This window comes from Passer montanus, unplaced genomic scaffold (assembly GCF_014805655.1).
Source record: "Passer montanus isolate IOZ18808 unplaced genomic scaffold, ASM1480565v1 scaffold28, whole genome shotgun sequence".
Taxonomy (NCBI): domain Eukaryota; kingdom Metazoa; phylum Chordata; class Aves; order Passeriformes; family Passeridae; genus Passer; species Passer montanus.
This window is the reverse complement of record NW_024367483.1, coordinates 6,017,974-6,039,763: the sequence shown is the minus strand read 5'-3', so window position 1 is coordinate 6,039,763 and position 21,790 is coordinate 6,017,974.

Here is a 21,790-nt window from a genome sequence, read left to right as displayed (position 1 = left end):
CCCAGTCCCATTCAGACCATGGCCCACAGCAGAGTAGACACCAGCCAGGTCTAGTACACAAAAACCAGATGCTCTGATTTTTTTTCTGCCTTTATGGCAGAAATTTAAACTAAAATGCACAGTTCCTTTGTATAAGGATCAGCCTTTGAAAAACTGGCTCTGCTGTGCCCAAACAAGACACACCTCCTGTGCCTCCATGAAGCTCAGCCAAAATTTCCTCAGCAGAAACCATTTGCTCTTTCATGTATCCTTTCCACATGATGGAAATGCACAATTTTGGGAAAACTTGGCAATAGTTAAGAACAGGATTTGCCCCTTTATATATTCTTTCCAATGGAGTGACAGTGTCTTAAAACTGAGGCAATATCCCAAATCTGGTATTAATCACTATTGTAAAAAATGAAGCATTTATTCAGTGAGCAATTTAAGCCTGGTCTATGTCATAGTTATGGAGACTTTACTGTCCTACATGTTAGTAATGAGGAAAATAAAAAAAAAATAATAAAAAAAAATCCCCTGAATGCTCTAGAGTGGTGATAGAGGTTTTGCACACAGTGACACTGCTTCTGATGAAAAGTCTGTAAGATGAAGTTCCAGTTGTATATCGCTGTAAATATCTCCCTTTTATTTTTTTAAACCCCTCTTGGTTCTCTGTCTCAGTTGATATTTTTCCTGTGGCCTAAGGATGTCAAGAATTGTTGTTTTGGTTGGGTTTTTTAAATCATTGCTATATACTCAGTGTCTTAAATACACTGAGCATAAATGGATTCTATTGAAAGTTTAAACTCAAGACAAATCTAAATGGGAATAAAAATGAATACAAGAGAAGGACATTTAGACAAGTCTTTTAAAATAACAAATAATGTTTTGAACTAAATGCCTTCATACAACAGAATTATTTTGCTCCAAATACAAACTAATCTCCAGAGGGCTTTTTCCTGTTGTTGTTGCTGTTTTGTTGTTTCTTTTGAAAATTACCTTTTCAACTTGATATTTATTTAAGCTTTCATTCTTTTTGTGTTTTGACTATGTATTTAAAACTGCTGCCAGTAGTAATAGTACATCCTTCCTTAGAGATCCTTAAGAAATATCTAACATCTTCTCTCTTTACTGAATGTTAAAAAGTTGTCAGTGTAGTAACAGATTGGCATTTCAGAGATCTGTTTAAAACAGTGACAAAAATACAAAAGTTTATGTTGTCAAACTCATGATTTTCTGTCTCCTTCATCTATAGCAAACTGAAAATCTTAGCCATTTTAGGATGGTATCAGTTTCCTCTGAATGTCAGGTATCTTCTAAAGGATGACTCATAAGTCTTGATTGTTGTAAAGGATTTTTTAATTAAATTCTTTCATAGGCTTTGTCTGGCTGAATCTGACAAATGTGTCTAATGCAAAAACTAGCACATTCTCACACAAACAATTGCTTAGTCCTGCTTGAAACCAAAATCATAAAAGAAATTTCTTTTCCAATAATAAATAATAATTCTAGGGTATAATGTTTTAATTAATAGAGTCATCTGTAGAAGGTTTTGTGCTTGAAGGATAATTTTTTAATATAATAAAAGTGAACTAAATGGTGTCAATTTGTCAACTTTGCTGATTTAGCTCTTCTATTTCTCCCAGAAACTTGCTTTAATATTCTTGTAAACTCTCCCAAGTCCAAAAATTAGCTATTGTATATTGCTCATTAGACTTACCAATTTTCCCCACAGATAACTGGGAAAGTTCTCTTCCTTTTAAGAAATCCACCGACTATCTAACAAAATCAGTCAGTCCAACAGCCATTCTCTTCTCCTCTATCATCACAACATATATTGCTGTCTGGTACATATCTGTTCTTATTTTTGGTTAAAAAAAAATCAGTTCTGAGTAGAGGAATGGTGAGAAGAATGAAAAAAAGGCAATGGATGTTGACCTCTGGTTTTTAATAGAAGAATTTATTTTTGTTAATTTATGTTAGTTAAGGTTTCTCTTAAATATACCATGAAGCAATTTAATGAAGTCCATGGACTACTTTAAGCAATATGAATTAATTTTGAATAGAACTTGATGCAGATTTCAAAATAGCAGAGCAGTTGGAGGGTGATGGACTTTATGGTCCCTCCCAACCCAAACCATTCCAAGATTCTGCGGTCTTGTTCCCTCTACTGAACTTTCCCACACCTGGGACAGATGGCCATGCTCCAGGGGCACAGCTGTTATTGAAAATATTCTGAATATCTACCCACTGGGGAATACATCCTCATCTTCTAATAATGGAGGGGGATTTTCCTATGCAAAGAATTTAATCCCTAATTTGTTGTAAGTGCTCTAGAAATTACTGGCTTTCACACATATGCTAATGAAGGCATGTGCCCTGAGAAAAAAAAGAAAGCTGAGTCATCTTATAAAAGAAAGAGAAAATTCACCATCATCTGCCATCTTCACCTCAGTCAAGCACTGGTCCCCTGAAGCTTCTCCAATAAAAGCTTCTCGTACTGGCTGTGCCACCACAAGGCAAGATTTACACAGCTCTGTAATTCTGTCAAAAGACTTTTCTTAATCGAAACAAAAACATGACTGGATAACACCCACCAGACATCTTCATGATGCTGGAAGGGAAGGAGAGAGGTGGTTTGCTTTCAGTGCTTTTGATGTTTCTTGTGGAGGTGGGGGCAGAGATATCAACAAGCCCTGGTGCTTCTGGGACAGACATGAAATCCAAGGGGAGCGGAGCACAGCACTGGAACAAAGCACAGTGGTTCCTCTCCACAGGTGAGGAAATACAGATTCCTCAGAATAGGGAAGAATAGATTAATTAGTGGATCTGCACTATTCCCAAAAAAGGGATATTTTTCCTGATGTAATGACAGTTCTCCCTCAGCATCTTGGTTGCCATTTTTCATTGTGACCTTCCTAGGCAGCACAAATCTACAAACTCGAGGTTTTCAGCAAATATTTTTGGCAAACTTCCCCTTCAAGAGATACAATACACCTTATCTATTAATTTCTTGCTTTGAATATGCATAATTCTTGCTTGCCTCCATCAGGATGACTCCTTCATAGTCAATGCTATTTATGCAATGTATATGTTTATGCAAATAAGAAGAAAGTGCTTTTTCACAGAAGAAAGTAGACTTAATGAAATGTAAATCAAACCCACAAAGGCAAGGCACAGTTCAAGTCTCACTGCAGAAATACTGATGGCAGAATGATCCCACGCTTTATTGCTGTTATTTTCTCTGGGGGCAACACCTTATTGTTGTAACATGAGGATTAGTGCAAAGAATTCTACATTCAGTGTTTGAATTTAGAGTACAACATGAAAATGAGGGGTTAAAATCAAGTAGTTTATCATCAGGATGAAGATTTGATGTGCTTTTCCTGCTCTGCTTTTGAATAAGAAGGATGGTGATATGACACCAGAGATTGGGAGTGGGGAGGGAGAAGCTTACAGATGATATGTGACAACCAGATAATCACAGAATTATTCAGGTTGGAAAAGACCTTTAGGGTCATCGAGTCCAGCTGAAAAGCCAGCACTGCCAAGCCCAGCACTAAACCCTGTCCCTAAGCAGCACATCTACACATCTTTCAAATGCCTCCAGGGATGGGGACTCCACCAATTCCTTGGGCACCCTTTCAGGGAAGAATTTTTTCCTAATATCCAATCTAAACCTCCTGTGGTATAACTTGAGGCCATGGCCTCTCATGCTAAAGTAACTCTGGGGTTTTTGGGAGGGAGAAACTTCCTTTTAAATCCATTATGTAGTCTGACCTCTTTATGACACAGGAATTCTCTTTAGACCATCCTTTACAGAAACAGGGAAATGAACAACACAGCCTAAGTAGTAAAAAAAATAAATTAAAAAATAAATTTAAAAAGGCAGAATATCACATTGACAAGATCTTTATATTATTACCAAAATATATCACATGCAGCAGGTAGGCCCCAACTTTACATTCCACAAAGTTAAATATCTTATTGGAAAGACTTTTCTCCAGTTGCTGTTGATCAAACATTTAAGTGTGCATGCTGGAGGAATCTCTGACATTTTCACTTTCTTTTAGTTTTAAAATCAGTAAGAAAAATAGAGAGGGTTTTTTAAATGAACCAGGGATTCCTTGGATCTTTTCTAGGCTATAGTGTGACTTAACTCCAGTTCCCAAGATAAACCGCAGAATAATTTTCTCAAGAAAATTATGATTTTCTGGAAATCACAGTTCCCTTCAAAAGCCAATCTGACAAACTCAGCTTTTGATGAGCTCTAAGCGCCATTTCTTCTTAGCCTAGTCTTTCTTTGTTCCTCCCTGCTGTCTGTTCTGTGAAATCATGCCTGAAAGCTGTAAGTGTAATACACTTACCAGTCATACAATTTTAAACAGAGTTGTGCTATCTAACAGCTTTGTGAGCTTGGAGTGTGTCCATGACTCCTGAGATACAAAGAGTAAGAGACCTAAACTGTGCTCTTATCTTTGTATGACTGTTATTTCCTATTAAGGTACCTATAAGAAAAGAAAACTAATTTTGATGTTATTTCTGATACCTATTTCTGATTGCTTCTGACAATAGTAACTCTTTTATGCAATAGTGTTTTATAATACTATTCTCTAGCATGTGGAAAAAAATTTATCTTCTTAACAATTATAGTTTTTTTCTCTTTTTTGAACAGAACTGTAAGTCACCAAACCAGTCTTGCCAATCATAGTGCATTTTGCCTGTCACAGAGAGTGAATTTAATTGTGCTAATTAAAGCTGAAAATCAAACACAGATCTGACCATAAAGGCAAACAAGCCCATTCTTGTTAAAACAGACAAAATGTGAAGGTCACAACATATATATTAATATATTCTTCCATGTGACCTTCAATTGTAAACAAAGAATATTAAATGCTGTTATTCATCTTCTGCTAATGAACATATATTACTCTGGAGTCTAATGAATAGATAAAACATCTCTGTTCATCAAATATTTATAAAAGTAATATTTTCTGTGCTTACCAATTAAAGGGGTATTTTATTACAAATTTAGAGCACGCCAGCTTCAAAATCCTTGGAGACAGGGTGCTTGAGAGTGCCAGGAAATGAAGACTGGTCATCAAATAATTACCTTCACATAGCTATTTCCAATAAACAAATATGAAAATGTAATAATAAATAATAAATGTAATAATATTAGGCCAAGTGAATAGCCATTCAAGGTTTACTTATTCCTCTCTCAATCCCTGCTCTGGCAGAAGCTGACGATTTCATTATTCTCTGAACATGTCTAAATACTAACCTGCATCAGAGTTATTTGCAAAGATTTTGCCCCTACTCTCACCCCATTAGAGATATTGAGGTCACCATAATCCAGATAACATAATACAATATTTTTAAAGTATTTAAAATAAATATGCATACACCTATAAGTAGCATTTAATATCATGAAAGGATCCAATATAATATTTACATAGTAAAATTAAAAATATTCACATGCTTACATGGCTTCCATCCCCCCATCCCACTCACCCCTTGTACCTTACAGAAGTTGAAAGTCTCAGGTGCATGAGGTCTCAACAGCAAACTAAAATACCTGTGGTAGGTGCTGTTTGTTCAAACAAGCATATTAATACAAAATGAATGCAATGAGTAATCTGTGAGGATTTTACTGTTGGTAAACATGTCACCTTCAGTTTATGGATATAAAGTTATAAATTATAAGTTCAGGAACTTATGCATAGATTTCCACAGCCTAATATTTTCTCTTCTGTTTCTACTAGTTTAGATGATAATAATTTGTCACATAAATCACAAATTACTGTGTCTCTAAAACTTTAAATTACTGATATATGGGGAACAGAATATTTTCTATTAGGAATAAATACTTTTCTTGGGAGGTGAAAGGCTAAAAATTCCCAAGCAACAAGCTTTTATGAATAGATTACCTTCAGCAAATGTGTGAGCAACAGATTTTGATAAACAACAGTTTGGACATTTTTCTTGTTTCTGTCTGCCATCAGATGGTGGAAGCTGCCTTTCTGTCACAAGCACATATCTGGAATACCCCAAAGAGTCAGCCCTAAAATCTGTTAAAATTGACATATTGCTTTGGCTTTGTTGCATTAAGCTGGTGAGAGCAAACAAGGATTTATTGGGCAATTTACAAGGAGAAGAAAAGGCCATTTTCCTCCAGTGCAGGCCACTGGTGCCCTCTGCTGTCACTCTGCCGAGTATCACGGGTTCACTTCCAGTCCCACTCAAATTGTTTCCAAAGTGCTGTTAGTGTTTCTCAGTTACACTTGGAAGTTATAGTGCATATGTAAAAATAAGGGGGTTTATTTTTCCCTTTCAGTTTGTGTGCTGCTTTCATTAAAAAAAAATAAATTTTTCCAAACAAACACTTTCATAATTTATCTGCCCTTTGTGGTTATGGAGCATTGCATCCACACACAGCAAATAGCTGAACATACAGTCTGGAGTTTTTCTGTGTGTCCTGAGGTTTCTCTGCAGCCTAAGAAATTAGTTAGCATCCTGTTCAAAACCTTCTCAGTCTGCATTCCCAATAAGACAGCAAAAGCATGAAAGCATTTTTTAATGACATTAACATGCCCTGCGGCTGCCTCAAAAGCTACTGCTGTCCTGTCCTGCAATCTATATATTTGCACACCTATGTTTAAAAGCTGTCAAATCTCACTGCAGCCCTGATGCTGTATAACTCCTTGGGAGGAAAGATGTGCATAGCAATGGCCAGCTTTATCCAGTAGTCTTTAAGAGGAAATTTAAGCGAACTCCCACATTCAAAAGGCAGAGGTGGCTGCAGGCCACAGCTGCCACTTCTGTAACAGCTTTTCTCTGATAACAAAGCTGATTTGTACTTGGTGCTCAGACATGATGATGATGGATGTGTCAAGGAATATATACTCAGGTCCCATTATCAGCAAGTTATGAAGACTTAAGAAATAGGCACAAAAGTTTTGCTGCTGTTGTGAAAGCAGTAGGGTACACCTACTACGTGATGGGCACCACGGCTGCTTGTCTGAGGCACTGAGTTTCTTAAAGATCTGAAAGCGTCTTCAGATCTAATTCCACTCTTGAGAATTATGCAGGAGGGTGAAGGTGGCTGCAGGCCACAGCTGCCACTTCTGTAACAGCTTTTCTCTGATAACAAAGCTGATTTGTACTTGGTGCTCAGACATGATGATGATGGATGTGTCAAGGAATATATACTCAGGTCCCATTATCAGCAAGTTATGAAGACTTAAGAAATAGGCACAAAAGTTTTGCTGCTGTTGTGAAAGCAGTAGGGTACACCTACTACGTGATGGGCACCACGGCTGCTTGTCTGAGGCACTGAGTTTCTTAAAGATCTGAAAGCGTCTTCAGATCTAATTCCACTCTTGAGAATTATGCAGGAGGGTGAGGGTGAGAATCAGCAGGATGATCTGAGTCCAGAAGTGAAGATTTAAGTTTTAGCCCAGCTGCATATTAAATGGAGATTTAATTTATTTTTTTTTTAATGGAAGAGATTAAAATGGAGATTGGGCCCCTAGGAAATGCAAAACTGTATTATTGAAATGAGAGATTGTATTACTTCCTTTTTACTGGGTGGAGTTCTCCCATCCTTTGTTTGACTAGAAATAAGGACCATTGACCAGGAACAGCATGTCAGAGGCACTGAGGGTTCTGGCTTTCAGAATATATTCACAGTCTACAGGGAAAAAAATTTAAAAGGAGGAACTTCTTAAGTCATGAATGTGTGCAACTCTTTTTGAGACAGTTATTTTTTATTTGTCTCAAAGAAGAACAAACTGGACCTTTTGCATAACTAGAGGCAAATGAAAGAAATAGCAAATACACAAACAGACTTTTTAAATTTTTGAGCATTTTTTATACATTTCTTTTGAAATAGCACTTAAAATCTTTTCTAAGTTCATATATATCCTGAGATATGTTTTCTTTTCAACTAAATTCAGTGTTCTTGTTGTCCTTCATACTTCATTCCATTTGTATTTTAATATATTTATGATTAGAAAGCATAGTCTATTCAAGATAGAGCTTTGCTTCTACCTTTAACCACCTTACCTCAGAATCCCCACTTTTTCTGCAGACTGCAAACACCTGTAATTTGTTTCTCCATACAAAGAGGCAAGGATATTGAATTCAAAATGCACGACATAAAGGACAAACTAAATAAAACCATCCTCGTGTCTCAACAAAACTAATTTAAATTTCCTAATATAACAAAGCAGCTGTGAATCTACTGCCTGGAGGCACAGGCACTGTGGCACACTTAACAAATGGCCAAGCAGATGCCCCTGGTATGGATCCTCAAGAGACAGGAGGTGTTGTTTTTGTGCAACACATTGGTACCTTTGGTGCCTCAGAAAATTACTACTGAGATCCCCCTGCATAATAGCCAAAGCTGCTTAGGTATTCACACTAAGAGCTACAAAGCTTTATGTATTCTAGTCTGGAGCACAGCTGCCTACTTTTCTTAGTGTTCACCCTTTTTGTGAGGTCTTAAATCACCCCAAAATTGCTGTTTACTTCAGGATTTGCCATTCCTGGGACTTCAATCTAATTTCCTGCCAGTATCAGAACAGGCAACCATTCGAAAATGGCTGTAACACTTGTTGGGCTGGCTGAAAATGTTTTCTCAGGTGTGATATTTCCTGCTCCAGAAGCTTAAAGCATCTTAATGATGGAGGAGTGCTGGGGGAGTTCTCACTGACAGCTTCCCTGGTGCCATTTTGAAAAGGCCTCTGTGATTTTCTAAGAAAAGTTGGTTCTCTCTTACTCACAGCATGAGTGACCATTTTTTACTGCCAGGTCAATAAGAAGGGTGAGGTCCATTATCACATCTAACAGAAAGGTTCAGGGAAACCTAGTTCAATACAATGGACTTACTCTGCAAACTGGGTAGGAGCATTTTGTGTCCTATTCAGTGAATTTATGAACAGTGTGACCAAATAAACCTGCAGGACACATTTATGACTCCCTCACTGGTGTATTGTTTCCTCTTTCAGGTATATATATATATAACTGCCCTATTCAGTGCACTAGTCCATATTCCATGTTTTAGCAGAAATGTAATACTTTTTTTCTCTTAATAAATCACTATCCTTGTCTGCATTATTTTTCCACCCTTTTTCACAAAATGATCCTTTATCTTAAATACACCTTCCAGGGCTATATATGCAGTTCACATTTCTTATTCAGAATCCTGCTTAACCATTATTGGACACGTGGACTGAACCATTGCTCTTTTAGAGACTGAAATATATTCCTTTCCATTATTGTTGTTTTTGAGGGCTACTGTTATTGCTTTGTGGTTTGGGCAAATTATTGACTCCTTTATTACTGCGTCATAAAATCTGTAACTACACTTTCCTAAATGCTCTCACACTTCTCTCATGGCCCAAAGAGCTAAAATACATGAGGCAGTCTGTGATGACAGAAAAAAAGGACCAGAAGGACCTTGTGTGAAGGACCAGAAGTAGAAATCTCATTAGCTGTCCTATAGTTCAAGGACACAGTGCACAGTTTATCATTTCTTTCAGAACACAAAAATCAAGATACAGTGTTTCTTGTGAATAGAAATTAAGTATTTTAGAGTTCTGGGAGACTTAGGGGAAGGGGGCTATTTTTGTGGATGTTTTGAGGGGGCAAGGGACAATAAGACAATTTCAGGCTGTTGGATCTCCAATAAGCAAGAAAGTCAGTCAATTTTGGATCATAACAAACAGAGAACCATTATGCACTTTTCTTTTGCAAGCTGGAACTGCATTCTTGTCCCCTATCTCATTAAAATGATGAAAAAATTAAACTATCCAAAGGAAAAAAAATAATAAAAACAGGGGGGGAAAAAAGGTGGATTTTCTGCTGTACCAGCTCATATAGGGATTAGGTAATAACCAGAATCAGTCTGAGGGTGAGACCAGAGAGTAACATATTCCCTGTTTTTGTCAGTAAGCAGTTAGTTACATCAGCTCATCTCAGCTGTGAAATCTCACCTGGGAAAAAAACCCACAACACAAACAAAAGTCCTGGCAAAATTAAATGGAAAAAAAAGTAGTATTTTACAAAGAAGCAATGGAGCAGTGGATAAGAAAAAAAAATAAAATTAAACTTTTCATTTCAACCTTCCATGTCCAGCAGCTTCTTATCATCTACATGTTAATAAATGTCCCTTAAGAGATCAAAAGTAATTTAGTATATCTTGTTATTCTCATCTTAAAAAAAAAAAGTGTAATTCTGATCAGCAAAAAATCCATTGCATCCTTCACTTAATTTTAAGTTTTATTTCAATCATGATATTTCAAGACTCATTTTTAGTGCCAAGGATTTTTAGGAAATGGACACTGGAATTTTGTGGATGCTTAGTTAATCAACATTGAGTAACATGTAATAATGATTTATCCAGCCAGGAACAGCCACTCTGTGGAAGTTTCAAATGTGCATAATAACAATTGGTCTCCTTCAGCATTCTCAAAATGAAATTATACTTTTTGAGTTTAAAACAGCAAACATCTCTAAAAGGTAAGTTTCTGTGGAAATGTTATAAAGATTTTGTTGGATCTTGCTAGGCCAACAGTGGCTAGCAAGTTTGGAATTGGCTGAAAGTTTCTGGAATTGCAGATTTAGATTTGCAAGTGTTGAACGGATGAGATCAACACACTGACACGAAGGCACAGAGTGCTTTTCAAGAAGCTGATTTAATTTGAATTATGTTTGGTACAACCAGCTCCATGTTTTATTATGCTAAACTTTATTTGTGTAGCAGAATGCCTCATCTTGATAAGAAGACCTTTTCTTGAATTCTCTCAGTTTCTGGCTGCTTCACATATTATGACAAACTTAAATTCTCCTACTGCAAGAAAATAAAAAGAAAGTGGAGCTGTAGTATTTCATCTAGTTAGTTGGTTCCCAAAAGTTTAAATCAATTTCAAAACTTTCTCAAAAGCAACTGTATGGAATTTTCACCTATTACTCTTCTGGCGTGAATTTAATTTAAAGAATTTCCTTTTTGCAGAGATGGGAAACTAAGCAATAACTAGTGATAACTTAAGCTAGCACAAAACAAAAAAAAAATCTGGTAATATGAAGACTTCGGGGGAATAAAAAAGCTTTCAGGGTGTTCCTAGAATTTACTGAATGGGCTTAGAGGGAAAAAAAAAAAAAAAGATAAATTCAATGATCAGAATATCTGCAAGTATGTGAATTTTGAAGTAGAAAGAATATAAAACAGATATCCAGTTCAGACACCTGACCTTATTTACAGATCAAGTTTTGTAAACACAGCATGAAACCTGTAGACACAAATCAGTTTCAAGGAATTTGCTTAGGCACTCTACAGCTGGAATGATGATGCAAGTGGCAAGTACACACTGTATTGCATGACAAACAAAATTTGTCTTTTTTGAAGCACACAGCCATGCTCAAATATTATGAAACATCCAGGGCCATACCTACTGAGATTTAAAGAGTGTGATACTTGCTATTACACTAATTTATACAAGCCTCAAACTGAACTTCAGAGGATCTCTGTCTCAGAGGTAGCACAGCAGACTCTGTGTTTCCTTGTCAAATGCTTTTAGTTAACGATGGTGATTTGAAGATATCTAACTCCTGGTATGAACTGAAAAATAACCTTCCTTTCAGAAGGAATATAAAAGTAATTGTACTCTCTGTGATATACCTAAGACAGTATCTTTTGGAAGATATTAGCTTCTCTTTAATTTTTCAGAGCTCAGCTAAGAAAACCCTCCAGCTGAAATTCCTCCTCTTCCTCAAAATTTCATTTCATATGGAAAATGAAATTATAATATAAAACTTAATGATTATTAACCTAAATATACTTTTAAGTATGAATGTTTTTAAGGTTTGTCACAACTGCTGCTGACACTAGGTGAAAGACAATTGCCTGCATGTATCATAGCCTACCCCAGCTCATCTCATAATCACCTGCAAGCAAGTGACTGAACATTTAATTCTAATAAACTGCTAGTGGTGAAATCTTTTGGCTTCACTGCTCACAAGTGTTCTCTAGGTAGTGAGGCTATTTCCAGCTATCCTGCTGTGAAATGCACTGCTATTAAATCTTTCACATGAAATCAGGAAAACACAAAGAATGATGATTATTTCTCTTTGATATTTTTAAAGCTTTGAGCTAGTTAAGACTTTTTCTTCTTTCTATCACTTCCTGTAGCTATAAAAATATTCATAGTTATAAAACAAATTAAAGCACTTAGCTGCTTCCTTTGCATAATCCTCAGTGACCATCAACCACAGCCCTTGTTTATTCTCCTGTACAATATTAATGATCTTACTTTTTTCTATCAAAGAGCTGTTCTTTTACATTTCTGCAGATAAAAAAAAACCAAAACATAGACATGTGCCTTTTCTTTTTCTTTTGTTATGCATAGCTCCCTTCTACTGTGTCAAATACAGTTCCCATGAAAGAAGTTAACACTAAACCAGCATACTCTCAGAAGGAAAAACTTTGGGGGTGGTTTTGATGTTCTGGATAAAGAGTCTTAAATTATACACTTTTATCCATACCACTCCAAACATCACTGAGAAAAGCTGCTAGGATTTAAGTATTTTATGATACATCTACTTTAAAGCAGGAAGTGAAAAAACATTGAAATTTATCACTCTTTTCAAGTCTTCAGATTTAGTTATTTTATGTCTCAGGTTTTGAGTGTTCTGAAGTCTGCATCAGTTTAATCACTTGTCAAAACTTCTCCTGAAAGTTTTAAAAATGGGTAAGATACTGTAGAGTTTGGCACTTTAGAAACTGTGCAACTTAGACAATTTGACAATTTTTACCTTGAGCTTTCTGCTGAAAACACAGATGTAACAGACGCTTCAGATGTCTTACTAAAAAAAAAGACTGATTTGCCACAAGTAATAAATTTTGCTGAACTATTTCACTTTCATTGTCTTCTTAGTCGCTCCACTATAAGTCAAAAGCAACCCTCACAAAATTCCTGTCTTTCAACAGAGCAAGGAGAATCAGGTCCCAAGAGTAACACAAAATCAATTGCTGAAGTAAATAATAAATTAATAAGAAACAAACATACACAACACTTTCTGCAGACAATGGAAGTTTTGCCATAATAAAGTTTGTACTAGGCAAAATTTGAACTTGTAAAAAAGTTACAATGATGTTTTCTTACTTTTCACCTAATTGTTGAATGATTGGCTGGGTTTTTTGTTGGGTTTTTTTTTTTTTTTCAAGATGGTTTGCAGAACAAAGGTCATTACAGATATTAGGGAAAAAATAAAATTTTCTTCTCACACAGATTTTCCATCCAGAAACATCCCTGTTTATAGTTAGTAAGTGAAATGTGGGAAGGCAGAGGAGAAAGCCACAGTGAAAGGACTGAAGTGGTACCAACTCTAGAACAGAGAATTTGGAAAAGACACATCAGAGTAATCCAGGAGATCCTAAAATCTATAGTCTGTTGCTAAAGTAAAGCAGTGCTCATTTGCAAGAAGGAAGAAGAAGGCAACCAAACCTAGAGAGTCACTATTCAAAACAGCAAATGTGTTACTGAAATATGTTACTGCCAGAAACCAAGGGTGAGATTTGGAAAAATATTGTCAAATTAACTTTAATGATACAGAGTAATGACTTAGTTTCATCAACTGTGGTGATTTTTGATTTGGTTTGGTTTGGGGGTTTTTGTTTGTTTTTTTAGGGGTTTTTTTTTGTTTGGTTTATTTGGTTGGTATTTTATGGGTTTTTTGGTAGGATTTTGTTGTTGTTTTGTTGTGTTTTTTGGGGGGGTTTTTGGATTTTATTTGGTTGGGTGGGGCGGGGTTTTGGGGGAGAATCCTCTAGTAAGAAATTTACTTAGGCTTAATGGCAATTGATGTTAAACCAATGACTGTGTTTTATGAGCATTCATTGCACCAGGCCATTGGAGAAGACCTTGGAATTCACCTGGAAGATTCCAGGGGGAAGGAAAAGACAGACATAAAATTTTGTGATCTGTATTTTAACGAATACAGCAAGCTTCCACTGACACTTGTGATTTACAGTCCTTAGGACATCAGCATCTTTTCCTGTGCACTCCCAAAGAGAAGACATTAGACAGATTTTGCTGTGGATACAGTCAAAAGAGAAGAGCTCTCTAAGTCACACCACACATGATGCAGAAGTCATTCCCAGCTGAGTAACTTTCCTCTCATGTGGGCACAAATATTGATATACTGTGCACTTGAGTATGCCTATTGAACTTATTACAAATATTGCATGCAGTGTACTCAGCCTTTTCAATTTTTCATTTTCAGGCTCTGGCAGAATCATTTCAGTTGAGAAAAACCTCTAAGGCCACTGAGTCCAAACTTTGATCAATAAATACTTACCTAATTAGCTAGATATTCTTAAATAAGTATTTATGCTCCATTAAAAACTAATTTATAAGTATACAATTTTTTTTTTTTTCCAAAACATGTGCACTTAAAAAAGGAACATTTCCAGTGTGGACATCAGAATGCTGAAGAGATATGAAAGTTAAATTGTTTAATGAAAGAAGGCTTTATCCTAAAACAGCAGAATAATTATTGTGTTAGGAAATCTACCAGGAAAAAAAGCTAGTCCTAAAAGTGAAAGTCAGAATTTTATATAGATTCTATGCAACAGATGGCTGAAACCCAGGTTAAAAAAATATAATTAAGAAGGGAGAAGATCTCAAGATTTTGGTAAATTGGTTCTTTTTTTTCCTGTTGCTTTCCAGTTCTAGTAAGGAAAACTACTGAAACTTGTTATTTTGTAAAGAACTGTCAAGGAAACATCTTTTTAATTACAAAATAAAGCTGCACTCTGCTATCAGCAATTACAACCACCAAACAATTGTTTTGAAAGATAAATAATGAAAAAGAGATTACTTAAAAATTAAAATTAATTTACTTAACCCAGGCCGAGTTAGTCAGTTCTCTGACTGTTGTATATCCAGCTTCACAAAAACTGGATGCAATTGCTGACAAACCTAGCAAATTTCTACTAGGGAAACTCAAAAGGACATGATTTTGGATTATGAAACTGTCATGAGCAAGCCCACATGTCATAGAAAACATGTTTTTCAGGTAATTTGAATATATATAAAGCCATTCTTAATTCTTCAAAGTTTAGTTTTTAAAACCTCTCTTTTTGTATTGCCTCTGGCTGATTTGGTTTTACCCTTGTAAAATCCTATCCCCAAAACATCACATCTGACTTGCAAGAGCATGAAAATAACAACCTTGGAAACTAGTCTGGAGACTGAAACCCTTCACAGCCTAATCCTCACTTAAACAAATGTTTCTTAGGGGTTTGCTCTCTGAAACAAAACCATTACTATTTAAGCTGCCTTTCCACTTTTATCAGTACAAAACTAAAAAATAATTTACTTCCAAAAGTTAGTGTTTTGTATAATCCTATGCCCATGTTATATCACTTTGAAAATTTACATAAGAAAACTGAAGTTATTGTCTACTGAAAATCCAAACCTCTTCTCTACAAGTTAGAAAACCATTATCAGACATCTATCAGTGATACATCAGTCATACAAAATATGTATCATAAAATTCATGAAAGGTGCACAAACACCATCACTTGCTTTTTCTGTTCCTTTTCATAGCTCATAACATCCCTTCATCTCAACAAGATGCATGACTGTATGCTAAGGACAGGAGTCTGTATTGTAGCTCCTCACAGTGTGCATGACAAGGCCAACCAGAGATTTCTACTTGCATGGAAAGCAAGGGCATTTTTTTTTTCCAAAATATGCACTAGCAATATCATTACAGTCTGGAATGGCAGTTATCTTGATTTCATGTGAGAAAAAATAAGCCTTTGATTTTTTAAGCAGACTTTGGGAAAGGAAATATATCTTAAAGAGATGTTCTGCATCTCTGAGGAAGGAGGAGTGAGAGGACGGGAGTGAAGCAGAGCCTGTGAAGAAGGGAAAGGTGGGAGGAAGGGGTTTTATTATTTGGTTTTATGTCTCATTACTCTGCTCTGCTTTGGTTGGTAATTAAACTCTTGTCCCTGAGCTGAGTCTGTTTTGCTGGTGACAGTAATTGCTGAGTGATCTCTCCCTGCCCTTATCCTGACTCACTCACAGGTCTTTTGCTGCATTTTCTCTCCCTGGTCCAGCAGAGGAGAGCAGTGACAGAGCAGCTTTGGTGGGAACCAGGGCATTCACCAGATCAACCCAACCCAATATTGCCTCCGCTTGATAATCTCTTTTCTTCCCCAGGCAAAACAGAGACTTTCCTGAGGAGGAAACAGTAAGGATTTAAAAATCTCTTTATTTCTTTTCATGTACTCACATACACACTTAAAATCTCTGACTTTTGAGTGTCAGAGACATACTGGTCAGTAATAATCACTTTTATTTTTCTTTCCCCTCAAATGCAAAATCCTTTGGCTGTTGAGTTTTGCTCTTTCTTACATCATAGGCTGGGGTAAAGTTTGTTTTAACTCTTTAACCATAAGAACCCTGAAGCATTTTAAGCCAATATCAGTAATCATTATTGACATTTTTCCTGAATTGATAAATCATAGATAGATGTAATATCAAACTAACTGGTTGTCAAGGTATTGTTGCAGGTTTTATTTCTAGTTGAAGATTAAGACTCAAATATCTGAGCCCTATTTACATACATTTCATAGTGAGAAAGAAGACTCATAAAAATAATAAGAAAAAAAATTAATGGTTGTTTTGTTTTTGAAGGGAGAAATCATAAATCTGAAGGACAATTATACAGCTCATAGAGCTGAATGATCACACCACACAAAATGCATTATTTATTTTGCTCTGATGCCTTTTTTTCAGAGCAAAAACTAAATTTGTTTCTCTGATGCCTTGTGGTTTAAGAGGGATGAAATCAGAGAGTATGACAGTTTGCTACGCACCAGGAGAATCTTCTTGGACAATGCCAAAACTTACCAGTTTGAAAAGAACAAAGAGATTGTGCCTGCACAGGAAATACAATAAAACATTTATATTTGTCTCAATGCAGGATTCAATTTTTTTCCATGCTACAGTTTAAAATCCAAACAGTCTTTGGTTTACTTATGGGGAAGGTGCAAAAAGAAGGATATTATCCATAGAATATCAACCTGCTGTCCCTTGTCTGTGTCACATTTACTGGCTTGCATGTGCACTTACCTTTTGGTAAATGCAAATTCCATAATCACTACTCTGAACTATAGTTTTATATACTTGCATTGTATTTCTAAAAACAACAATGACCTATGTATCACTGGCAAATATTTAATTTCTCATGTATTCTTAGCATAAGTTCTGGTAACAAATAATCAACTGAAACTTTCAAATTGATGGGAGATGAGAACAAGAATGGTTTTCTTCCTTGTTTTGGGAGAAACAAAACTTGTAATCCTACCTGGTAGGATTACACATCACTGCTTGAGAGTATTATTCACACTAGCAAACTTTATACATCACTGAGCAGACTTCATTTTAGCATCTGTTTCAAGCCCAGGAAATACAACAATAAGCCAAGTGCTTTAAAATATAAATATTGTTATTATTATTTCAGATTATTTGTCATCATTTGTGCTGAAGGTCTTCTAAAATGGGGCAAGAAAAGTAATTGAAATAGGTCATTTATAGTGGTTGCAGGAAAAGCTATACAGGGCTTATTTTGATGTGCTTGGGTTAGTTAGCTGATTGCAAAGTTCCTTGGGAATGAAAAAAGAAAAGAAAGAGAAAGCAAGAGAGAACACCAGAAAAATGCTGATTTTAAAGCCAAAGACAAAACATTTAGGTGCTATTTGGTTTGTAAATATGGATTATAGCTTTAGTACACAGCCAATTATCATGCAAACTCAAGCTTTGGAATATACATTTTGAGCTGAGGTATCTAGAAAATAACTGAACATAATCAGCATCAAACTGAACACGTGAAATTATGAGACTAATTACTTCTTCCTGTGGGCTTAATTTATCCTTTGTGTCTGGTCATGTCAGGCTGCACCAGTTTGGCTGCTGGCATGCACTGAATTGTGTATCATGTGCCACTCACACCAAACAGGCACCTACTGAAGTGTGTTTTTCTGGGAGGGAACCACAGGATCATCTCCAAAGAAATCAGGAGAAATCAGACAAGTTGATAAAAATTGAGGGTGATGATGATGAGTAACCAAATCTCAATCCCAAACTGGAGTTAGAAGAGAAGCACAACTGCTAATACAGATGTAATACCTTCTTTCAAGCATGGATAGCAGTTGAGGGATAAGTTACGAAATTTCAATCAACTCTGAGCAGCAGATTTTGTACTTTCCTTTAATAATCAAATTGATTAATATTAATAGTTTAAGCAATCTTGTACATCAGTTAATAATGTGCAGATAATAATAAATACTGCAAAGCTCAGCCTCCATAGGGTGTTACCACAGCCATATGTCAGTTTTGTATTAAAATTAAGTTTTTAATGTCATAATCAATTTAAAATCTCTTGGACACCTAGAGTAAGTATACAGTGCTTAAAAGACAAGGCCAAGGAACAAGTCTGAGAACTGAACTCATGACTGTCCATCTTGTTTGCTTTTTAGCTCAATTTCTCACACATTTTTGGACTCCTTTAACTCTTAAGACAAATTTCTTACAGACAAAACTAGCCATAAAATTTCTACAGCAAACTAACCTATGTTAACTAGTTTCAAAACCAATGACTGGTACTTGGAGCCTCCTGTCCAAAAAAATTTCTTAAATCAACCTAAAGACCACATCTTTGCACATGCTTGTGTTTAGACAGATATTGTGCATATATATATATACATATATATATACACACACAAGCATTTTCCTTCTTATATATTCAAATTTTCATTTTAAAATAAAATAATAACTGCCAGATCTACCTTTCTTTTATTCAACAATAATCATAGATGATAACTGAATAACACTGTAAAATTTCACTTGTTTTTAAAGCCTTTTTCTTCTTCCAATTATATTGCGATTAAATAAAATAAAAATACGACACATCTCAGAAAGCAAAAGAAAAAGGCTAGGAGGAATTTCTTTTTCCATCCTACTTAATTTTTCTTTCAAAGTGCTTTTTCTTTTCTCCATTTCTTTTTTGCCATAAATGCCAAGCACTAATACCTGTAGAACTCATATATGTGTGCCACTACTCCTAAGCATTCAGGAAGGTGACACGTTCTGCATACTGTCACATCAGTTGGTTCTGTTAATTTTCAGAGGGGCTAAATAGACTAATGTTTAAGGGAATAAATATGAGATATATTTGCAGGATTGATGCCTCAATAAGCAAGCTTTAGAAAAACTGCAAAGCCATGCAATACACTAATAAAAGGCCACCTGCCTGACTCCTGTGGGCCAGCTGCATGCTCCAGTGATTTTCCAGGGTGGGTATGATGTTAACTACATGGCACAGAGCATGCTAGGGCCATCACACAGAGAGCAGTGATCCATGTAGCAAGAGGAAAAACAAAATAAGAAAAATGATGTTTCAAGTCTGTGAGTGCCCGTTCTCACCCTTGACACAACGCCTGGTGCACTGTTCTAAATAGCATTTTAGAGCTAATGGAGTTCTCTGAATCCTATTTGCAAATTTACTTTAAGAAAGAAAAATTGCAGGAGCCTGGTCATAGTTGGATGAGTGGGACAAACCAATACAGCATTCAGACTGCATTTTAATGCTTGAATTTCACGCTTTTGAAGGTGTTAGACATCTGCTGCTGCATCAGTATTTTAAAATGTAAAAGAAGGGGAAATAGCATATTTTATTCTGTTAAGTGGCTACTGATGTTGTTCACCTTAGTGGCAATTTCTCCATATGCATCAGTAATTATTTGAGGAACCATCTTTTTTATAATTCTCTCATTTGAAAGCAAAACCAAGGCATTTGCTTTCCAAATGAAACACAAAATGTTTTGCCATGTAGTTTGGCTGCAAAGTCTTACAGAGGAAGCAATTAGTATTAGAAGCAGGCTATTCAAAGCAGTTTCTTTGTTAGAATCAACTTGGGAAATTAGCTGTATTATACTTCAGGAGATCTGCTTCTGATTAATGGAAGGACGTTTTGATGTTTCTACTACCAGTGATGGAGGTGGTGGAAATGTCCCAGACCCAGAGGGTCTACATGAGAAGTGTCCCAATGACAGATTCTGGGAGAACTTCTGGAGGCTCTCCTCTCCCCTCTGATCCTGGCTAATTGTTATAATCCCTTTATAATCCCTCCTCACAATTTCCCTGTCAGCAGAACAATAGGAAAGAATATTCCAGTATCTAAAGTAGTTGTATTGGATCAGCAAAAATTAGGTTTTACAGAACTCTGAGCAACTCTTCCTTTTATGAGAATGCTTACAGACAATCCTTGAATCCCTCTGGCAGGTGGGGCCTTTGTGCAGCTTGAAAATCCAGTACTTATTCCAGTCCAGTACTTATTCTTCTGGTAATTAGGTGATTATTAAAATGTGAAATGTCAGTAGGATTATGGAAGCACTGGGATAAATTCAGGCATCTGTACAAGAGACAAACTGAGTGGAGAAGAGAACAACCCCCCAGCTGGCTACAATGTCCTCCCAGGGAGTTTTAGAGAGCCATGAAATTTCCTCTGAGATTCTTTCTCTCCCCCCAGCTCCCTCCAGCTGCCCGTCATGCTTCAGACAATTCGTCAGCTCTGTTGTTCTCTCTGGATCTGCTCCAGCAGCTCAATGACTTTTCTGGACTGAGGGAACCAGAACAGGACACAGCACTTAAAGTGTGGCCTCCTAGGTCCCAGCACAGGGGACAATCCCTGCCCTGCTCCTGCTGTCACACCCCTGTTGATCCAGGCCAGGTGCCATTGGCCTCCTTGCCCACCTGGGCACAGCTGGCTCATGTTCAGTCACTGCCAACCAGCACCCACATCAGGCAGTAACGTGGCCTCATCCAAAAGGTCATTCAATATCCCCCCTCTTAAAAAAACAACTCCAAACCACCAAACAAAAAAACCCCAACACACATGCACACAATGCCCTGTGCCTCTTTTGCCCTGTCCTTTTAGTGAAGAACTAAGTGTTTCTATGAGGTGGACCTAGAAGACTTGGCCAAGTTTAGCACCACTTCCCGATGGGGCTTTTCCTCACCCTTTTTATGTGATGAACAGCATTTCCTCTGTGCAATTTATAGTGGTGAGAGAGACTGATAGATATGGTGGAGGGAAAAAAAAGAGAAATCTCTACAGAGAGCAGAAACTTGTGGAGATTTACTTCATGTTGTCTAGGACATCTGTTTGGGAAACGGGCAAAGATCACAGAGTTTCAATCCAGTGTTTTTAACATGAGATGACAAATTCTTGTTTGTGTACGCTGTATTTCAAACCTTAAATATTTCCAGATCACTTCTATCCAAGAGCAAGAAGTATTGTGCAAACTGCAAAAGCAGATATTCTAAAGATTTAGGATACTTCAAAAGTGGTACATCTGCTTTTACAGTAGTTTTTTGGTTTTTTTACAGCAATTAGCCTGACATTCAGCAGGGTTTAAAATACAGGGATTCAATTCAGGACACTCATCAATACAGAATTGAAAGCTAAAGTGTAAATGTAGTTCTGCAACATGATATACTGGAACCTTGCCTATCAAATCATCTGAACAGAACAGATATTTCTGCTATAGCTACAATTTCTTCAAGGCCTTTGGCATAAAAGCATGATTCAGAACAAAAGGAACACATATAAAATTTGGTCACAACAGTAATGTAACCACTTATCAAGTCTAAACTTTAAATGAAAAAAGGAAAAAACAGAACATATATATATGCTGAAGGGAGCTAAAAGAATCCTGCAGAGTCCAGCCCGT